Here is a 7,940-nt window from a genome sequence, read left to right on the forward strand (position 1 = left end):
CCAGGAGATTGTCCGGTGAAGGTTTCAAACAACACGTAGACACGTTCATGTAAGCTCCGAAAATCAGGCACATGGCACTATTGAGTCATACCACCAACGAGAGAAATAACCTCCTTAGCCTCAATGGCAGAACCTGAAGTAAACTTCTGACATCGGTCATGCTCAATACATAATAATTTTAAAATGTGACTAAATTAATTCCCATTTTAGTGGGATGTGATGTTTGATAACATTTTTTTTTTTTTAATCACCTGCAGTTAGTTATTTTTCCCCCAAACTAAGTCAGTTAAAAATAAGTTCAATTTTACTATAAAGATTAAGAAATGCATGTAATAAATACACTCCATGGAGGCAACTTAATAACATAGTGCTTGGAGTGCATGAGCCTGCTTACGCCATGGCTACCATACAAGTGCTTGGAGTTATTGGTGTTATTTTAGGTTTTATGTCGTGTTATTTGGTAGATCAGAGAACGCCCAAATACTTTAACCCATATAATTGATTGGCAATTGCTTAGATGATTAAAGGCATTTCGGCTTACAGGTTTCATTGGAATGTTCTACTTTCGGGAAACAGGGGAAACCTGTACCAAGTTATCTGGATAAGCAAGATATCATGCTTCGTGATACAGGCCCCTGGTATTGAGTTGCGTTATGGGTAAAAACCCTTAAACTTAGTCTTTACCGATTATTCAAACTGTACTTGCATACCATTTCCTTTAAGCAGGTTAACCAGGACTGTGAAGTATGATTGGGCTCCAAGTGCATTGTATCAATAAATCATTTTGGTATTTAATCACCATCCACAGGTCCTGTTCCTCAGTCTGGAGCACTGTTCTTGGCTAAGTGATATATCACTCAAAAGTGATGCTTTCCTAATTTCCGTTATTTAAAATTGTGTTCTATGTCTGAAATTTTAAGTAATGTTAAGAATTAAATTATATTGTGCATTGATTTCCTAGTGTGATTTGCCTGGTCATCACTATGTGTGTGGTTATAGAAAATTAATCAACACCCTTCATTTTCAAGAAGGGAAAGCACTGTGGTATAAGTGCATTTAATTTGTACAAGAACTACCTGATTGAAAACACTGCGACCTCAAACCTCGAGGGTTTAGAATTAAAATCCCCACCCTGTCTGCAAAGATACAGCAGACTCAAAAATGTGCAGTTGGACGAATGACCGTCTCTGTGCCACCCATGTGAAGTGACCGAGTACGAATGTGCGTCCTAGGAAGGGCTGGCGTTAAATCCATGTTCCAAGCTCACTTCAATGAAGATGGACACATGTATGACTTAAGGTTGAGAATACCATGAAAATTACGGCTCTTCCTGTGTCACTTCACAAGTGCAGATTTGGCTCAAGCACACAAAAAGCACAATGTATTAGAAAGTGAGGATGCCCGTTTCGGGCTCTTCTGCTCTAGCGATACTCAAGGCTCTGGTTTCAGCGGGAGCCAAATTGTAGTTAGACTTTGAAGGTCTAATCCCTAAGCAATCACATTCTTTCTGACTAAAAAAGGGAACCTGCCTAATTGCTTCTGTCACTGAGATTGCTTACCAGTACCAAAAATAACTGGAGGCAGGCTACAAAACAGGGAGCATAAGAGGGCAAAAATGATTATTTACCGCAGGTAGCAGCAGAATATCAGCATATGTCCATTACACAGAATTACCAAGAGGATTAGCTACTTTATTTAATTAGTAATCACTGCAAATTCCAGAATTTCTCTGTGTCGTCTTATATTATACATTAAATTACACGTCATATTTTAATGTAAAAACATGAATAGGTATATCAATATAACATACGTGGGAATAGTTTTTGCTTAGTCATGTAAGGCCCCATTTCATGTATGTAAACAGTATGCAAACTTCACTATGGGTGACCATTAAAATCCTCTTACGAGTCCAATTCAATGAGTAACTATGCAGGTGTCTATGTAAAACACAAAGTAATACTGTCTCCTGTTTACTAAACTTTAATTAAGCAACATTATACGACTCAAAATCATTAAATGTTTATGCATTGTTTGTCTACGAGAGCCCATTTCACATTCAAATGCTATTTACTGTTGGTCTCCCATTGTTGATCAGTTCTCTGCATGTTCCCGGTTTGCTCCTGATGCCCAAAGGAAAGGCTGTTGGGCTGGGCCCTAGAGTGTGACTGTGCATGCATGCGTGCATCTGCGTCTGTGATGGACTGTCGTTACATTCACTGAATGGACTAAGTACTTAGAAGCAGGATGAACACTTACAACATCAAGTTTTAGAATGAGGTACAATGGAAGCAAAGGAATCAGTTTGCGTTAAGTGCCGTTGCGTGTGTGTGATGTATAAAGACCATCAACTGTATAGTGTGAATTTTATTTTTCTATGTTACACATTAGGAAATACTGCCATGCCAAAAGAATTTAACAGGCAAATCGCTGTACTTTTCATTGAGAAAAGAATTTGTTCAGAAGCAGAATTGTGATAGGGTTTGTTCTAGTTGCACGTCTTCCAGGCCTCGGCACTATCCTATTTCAGAAATACTACAGAGAGAGGTGCATCGCTGTATATGCCAGTCAGGTGTTCACTGATGTGGAATGGCAACCCTCACCAACGAACATGAAACTGCAGCCATTGCATTAGCCAGTGACCATTCCCACCACTCTCTCTGTGGCCACCCATTTACTCCAGTGATGGCCCAGAAACCACTGCAGTTGCCATGGAATGATTTCAGTTCAAAGACACCAGAATCTAAAGATGGACTCCAACTAAGCAATTTCAGGGTGGGATACAGAAGAGAAAAAAAAACACTCCAGCCAACTACATCACAAACATCAAGCAACACTAGGGCATTAACTGAGGAACAGCATGTTATGTCCAAGACAATGACACTGCTAGAGATAAAAAGATATACTTTGAAAGACAGCATCCTGTAGCGAGTTTGTGTACACATCAAAAAACATGAATGGCCTCACATTAGTGCTCCAGGATCAGCACACCTACTGCATTAAAACAGATTGCTGCAGCTTACCCATGAAAGACATACAGTACAGAGAATGCAGAGACTACAACTCTGCTTAGAGAAAAGCTCTGGTTTCCCCAAAATTGATCAGCAGGAAGAAGCTACTGTCAATAACCACCTAGCATGCCAGGAAAACACTTGGGTTACCCACACTGAACCACTCCAGATGTCAGAGTTGCCAGAGGCACCATGGCATAGTGTCAGGACAGACTTCTGTTGCTCGCTACCATCTGGAGAATATCTATGTTAGTGTGGATAAACACATACACACTCCTTGTTTGTTGGGGCCCTGTGCTCTGCCTCAATGGAACGGAAGTCATACCTATCATGGAACTGTGTTCCCTCATAACTGGAACTGTGCTTGATATTCCATGAGTGGTCATAACATGTTATGTCCACACCCTTAATAGTAATCATTTCCCCTAGTTTGCCACCTACTTAAAATCACAGGAAGAAAAACTTCCTTCTGGCAGCGGACAAAATGCCACAGTAGAGAGATTTCATGCATTAGGAAAAGTTAGAGATGGGGAGCCAACCCATCAAACCATTCACACACACACACACACACACACACACACACACACACGGGCAATTTGGTAATTTCAGTCAGCCTCAGCATGTTTTTGGGCTGTGGGGGAAATTGGAGTACCCAGAGGAAACCCCATGATGACATGGGGAGAACATGCAAACTCCACAGACACATGGAATCTGGGCAGGGACTCAAACCCGAGTCCCAGAGATGAGAATGACGGTGCCAACCACAGCACCGCCCCACAAGAGTGATAATAATTACGTGCAAATAAATCATGTGCAGGTAGAACAGAAAGCATCAGATTGTTGCTTATTCCACCATCACAGTGCTGTGATGTCTGATGGCAGCAAGCAGGAATAATGTCCATACCATGGTGTTAAAAGCCAGTGGCTAAATGTGCTGTAGGGTAGCGCCTCTTCAAGAGGATGGGCAGAATTGTTCTTAATATTGTCCCATTTTGCCAACATCCTCTTCTCTAGTAGAGTTTTTATATATTTTCAAATCATTTGTCAGGTTTGTTTGAAATATATATATATATATATATATATATATATATATATATATATATATATATATATATATATATATATATATATATATATATATATATATATATAAATGCACACAACAGGAAGGAGCAGCAGACGTGAGAAATTATATGACCATAAACCAGCCAGGATTATTAGAATTTTTTTGACTCAAGAAATCGTGTAGCATGCACGAGTCCACAATCTCTCATAACCCACTGTTCATCTCATCACCCATGACCTCTTATTTTCAGAAAAGCACAACATTTTTTTTTGACTTTGGTCAGAACTATTATTTTGCTTCTGCAGCTCCCAAATATAAATATATGATCATCATCATCTAACCCCTTCAGTTCCATATCAAGCCCACAGATGTATGATCAGCAGAAGGATGGATATGATCCAAATGAATATCAGCATCTGATCCATTCGCTTTTCACTTTCTAAAGTGCACATACAGTAGTAATGCATTTAAAATTATATGAAATATAATCCAGTGGCAGAAAAAAACTCCATGTAACTTCAAAAGGGGGGTTAACTTTCTATAATTTGTACAGTATATTCAACATCTGTCAGTTATGGCCTAAACGCATCATTGTGATTTTTAACCCCATAAAGGGTTATATCTTGCATTAACACAAGCATCATAGCCCAACACAAGAACACAAGGCTCTTGATTAAATAATTACATTTAACCAATACATTAAGTGCAGGACTAATTACCAGATATAAAATGCAATTTCAACAGCTGTCAAACCTCTGTTTCAAGAGCTATTTTCCAATTTTCCAAATGGGTTTTAGATTTAGACAGATTTTTTTTGCTCCTAAACAGTCACCTCTAGTTTTGAGAGCAACGTCATAAACCGAGGAAGGAAAAAAAAACCAGAGTGAAACACTTAAGTCATATTGCCTGATATAGGCGTAATTCATTTGATACTTCTGCTTGAAATATTTTTCTATGCCCAATAAGCAGACTGTGTTCTCTTCAAAAAATAAACTCCACACACATTCATTGCAAAGACCAGATTCACGCCACAAAAGCTGAGGAATGATGGCTCAGAGTCTCCAAGCCTCTTTGCACAAAACAAAAAAGGTGAAAGTGATCAAAGGGAACATTTGTGCTCAACTGCCTTCACTTTGGTGAGAAACAATTTCAGGTCCCTATACATTACACTGGCAGGCACTCAGAAAAAGCCCAGTTAGTTAAGAAGGAAATCCAGTGCATAATGTGGTCTTTTATAGATGCATTTATTCTTATATGATTAAATGAAATATTTAACTCGGTATTTAACAAATCCATCTCCGCCTTAACGGGATCCCATAACCACTTAACATAATTTTGCTGCATTCTGCTATTTTCTTTCTTGCGACAAAAATAACGGTTCAGAGTAGCAGCTAACATCCTAACAAGCACTCGTAACCCACTTTGAGCACTAGGGGCTGGAGTCACAATGCCAGGCACATTCATCAACGGCAAGGCCACTTGGCCACAGAAAGTGCAGTGTCATCACATGGAAAAGGCCTGATGATCACTCATGCTGGATTGGGATCCGCATGGGCCAGGGGGGAAATCAATAGCAGATCACTGGACTTGTGTCCAGGGCCAACAAACTTGGTTACAGAGTCTCTTTGTCCTTTATGTTCTTCCATGCCTTGTTTTTATACCACTCTACCCCATAAAACATACTTTGTTAATGCAGTTCGGTTGGCTGAGGTTCAGCTCGCACTTCCCGCATTTTAGATTTTGATCACGTTGTGACTTACAACTGTGATCTCCAAGTCATTAGAAGTATTTATCCAAATTTTGCTTTAGGCTCACAAATGAGCTGGGGCAGATATGGGGGGGGGGATGCAAGATATCCCAAACATCTTATACCATATTTAAAAAATAAAATTAAGAATTGGATATGCACACGCAGTATATATGATTAGAACAATTTCTGGTATATACAAGTTATTACAGCATATTCACGCATCCTTATTAAGCGTGCACTATACTGAGACTGAGCCATAATTTTGTAAAAATGCACATTGATCATTTCAAGTAAGATGGGCTGGTTTCACACCCAGTGTGCCCGCCGATGGGTTGGCATCACACCCAGTGCCAGTGTGCCCGCTGCCCTCTACACTGTGCACCCTGGGAAGAGCTCCAGGTGCAGATCACATATCCGAACAGAACAGGGGTATAGAAAACGGACAGATTGAGCACTTAATGAAGGCCTGTAGTATGCAGTATAATTTGCTTAGTCATCAGCTACTCAAAATGATTTCTTAAGAGGTTGAAGAAAATATGATGCAATAAATGAAACACATAATTATGGAATTTGATTCAGGAAACACTGTACAGAAAAAAAGCATTCAATTGAAAATTGTAATTTAAAATTGCACAGAATATAGATAATGAACACCCTCCAAAAACATTTAAATACATGAAATTCTCTCCTTTTGATTTAAAGCCACGTTTTAAATCAAGTACTGAATTTCAAGAACATATTTTTCTGTGCCAGTAAAACCTAAAATATCACCTCAATTTATATAAATTAATGCTCCACAAATACAAAGAGCAGACAGGGCATTTGCCATATTAAAGAAAACGACTCTTGGTTTGCCTTTACCACTTAACAGATAAGCTGAGCTGATGAAGAATGAAAGGGTGTGGAAGAGGAAAAAGGAAGGAGGGATCAATATAGCTCTGGGAAATAAGACAGAAAGGGTTATTTACTTCACATTGATCTGTTGCCACCACGGCACAAGCCAGGCTGCTTCTCTTTTGTTAACCTTTAAGCCACAGTGTGCTCACAAACGATGAGGGAGTCACCTAACAGGTGGAAATTATGGATCGAAGGAGGTCACAGTACCTCTGTCACTGCCTGACGCCTGTGTAGCAACAAGCCCCAAGAAATTTAAACATCAATAGGGATAATATGGACAAATTTATCAAGCTAGCACCTACTCTCTCTCTCCAAAGCCTAACAGTGTCCCTGGTTGTCTGCCCAAGCCCATTTCCGATTGATTTAGACGTCCTAAAAGGATGATCACCTGTGACATACCACATTTATTTTTCTAATGCCTGCTTTAGAGAAAAAGCTGAAATCTTCATTATGCCAAGGAGAAAAATAAACCGCAAAATCAGCACAGCTTTCCCAGATCGGCACCTTCATTTAAACGAGTATGACTTTAAAAAGGAGGAGTATTTAGTACTAAATTCTATAAACATGTTAATGTAGTGGAATGACCATTAAATTGCCCCTTTTACCAAAGGGAAGCAGCCCTGCTACTCCCAAAACACTGGACACATCCCATGTGCCTGTCTGTGCAGAGCTATTCAGTCAGGTAACAAAATCTAGGAATTAGAGAAATAAATGTGCATGAGAGAATCAACAAGTACTTTCAATAATTCATAGCATTTTTTAAGCACTTGTCTGAGCTATTGCATTATTCGATACTCATTACTTCATTTAAGGAATGTAAAAAGCATAATCTGAATGGCTAAAATAATCTATAAATTATGCATTATATTCCATAAATTGAATTTTGATCGGCATTACAGATGAAATATTATTTTTCTTATGTATGATTGTGGTTTAGTTGTCAGTAACTTCCAAAATCAGTTACACAGTGTGGTGCTGCAATAATTCACGACAGTTTTTCAGTTATAAACAGAATTGTCACAAATTATTGTGACACATTCAATTAGGACAATTTGGCAATTTTATATGAAGTGATCTTTTCTTTTTCATTAACTGCCATCTTGTTGTTAAAAGTAGTATCATATGTCATACATTAATGTAAATTACACACACGCACACAGTCAGAGAAAAGCACCAATTGTGTCCTAGCTGTAGGTAAATGTACCTCTAAGGTACAGAA

This window comes from Brienomyrus brachyistius, chromosome 13 (genome assembly GCF_023856365.1).
Source record: "Brienomyrus brachyistius isolate T26 chromosome 13, BBRACH_0.4, whole genome shotgun sequence".
Taxonomy (NCBI): Eukaryota; Metazoa; Chordata; class Actinopteri; order Osteoglossiformes; family Mormyridae; genus Brienomyrus; species Brienomyrus brachyistius.